This window comes from Tupaia chinensis, unplaced genomic scaffold (assembly GCF_000334495.1).
Source record: "Tupaia chinensis unplaced genomic scaffold, TupChi_1.0 Scaffold000161_1, whole genome shotgun sequence".
NCBI classification, from domain to species: domain Eukaryota; kingdom Metazoa; phylum Chordata; class Mammalia; order Scandentia; family Tupaiidae; genus Tupaia; species Tupaia belangeri.
The window spans coordinates 1,752,325-1,753,670 of record NW_006159632.1 but is presented as its reverse complement, the minus strand read 5'-3'; the positions used below and the strand labels follow the sequence as shown (position 1 = coordinate 1,753,670).

The 1,346-nt window shown below is 60.4% G+C and overlaps 1 protein-coding gene across 1 annotated transcript in view; it reads right to left on the bottom strand.

The window, feature by feature from the left end:
* The window catches only part of NID1 (nidogen 1), a 54,443-nt gene that overhangs the window by 8,188 nt on the left and 44,909 nt on the right, over positions 1 to 1,346 (bottom strand).

Below are 1,346 nucleotides of genomic sequence, written 5' to 3'. Positions count from 1 at the left end.
TGAGACGGCGGACGGGTGTGGGCGCGACGCCGTCGGCCGATGAGTCCTGACTTAGGCGACTGTAACACCTGGCCCCACGGCGTAGGGGAATGTTGGCAGGCCCTTCGGTTTTTGTTGCAGTGATGAATCTAGACCAGACTTCCCACGTGAAGCAGCCTTGGTCAGCCGACATAGGCATTGCTGTCATGCGGACTGTCCTCGGCTTATGGGGGCACCCAGAAGTTTAGGAGCTGCAGTCACGGGCAGGGTGGCCGTGCCAGACCACCGCTCTCTGTCATCAGGAATGAAGCGAGACCGCGAGTCTGCCAAGTGCACCCCATCGGCTGTGTCCTCTGACTCCAGGGGTCGGGCACGTTCCAGCGGGGGCGAACGCGGAGGAGGCAGACTCCCACCCCATGGGGTTACTGGTTGAAAGACAACCCTTGACTTCGACTGTCCTGGGAATAACTCGGCTGTCAGGGTCAGTACTTGCCAATGTGCTGTGACCTCCCAACGTCCCAGTTACCGGCCTGCTGCCTTGGGGACAGCCTAAGGAGTACGTGGGAGCCAGACACCCTGAGGGGCCCGTCAGCAAGGGGGAACGTCTATTAAAACTGGATGGCTGGGCCCTGTGATGTGGTGCTCCTATGCTTTGTGGAGGGGACTGGATCCTACAAGGCTGATCACAGTTCAAATCCCAGTCCCGGCAGCTTGAAACGCATGTCAGGCACGTGTGCACCCCCAGGACGCTGACGGGCAGGAGATATGGAGGACCGTGGGCTACAGCCTGACCACACCGTCTCCTTCTGGCACGTGCCAAACCCTCTAGCATTAAAACAAACAAAATTTTAAAAAACCTGGCTGATGAGCTCGGCTTAAATGTTCCTGGGGACTAGCCAACAAGCTTCCAGAGAGGAGCGGGCCCTTCTCTGTTCACCTGTGTCCTCCTTAGGCACTAAACTGCACTCGGCGAGCGGGTTTAGTGGCGTGCTAGTGGGCTCCTCTGCCGAGCTGCAAAGGGTCGGCCTCCAGCAGAGGACGGCCCCTCTCACACAGCCACCCCTAGGGGCACCGTACACTACCACCCAGCACCGTCCCCCAGGGACACTGTACACTCCCCCCCACTGTCATCCCCCAGGGACACCTTACACTCCCCTCCACTGCCATCCCCTGGGAACACCTTATACTCCCCCCACACCACTGTCCCCCAGGGGTGCAGTACATTTCCCCATTGCTGTCCCCCCGGGGACACTGTACACTCCCCTCCACCGCCATCCCCCGGGGACACCATACACTCCTGCCTACCGCTGTCCTCCAGGGGCGCAGTACACTCCCCCCACTGCCATCCCCCCAGGACACGGTACACT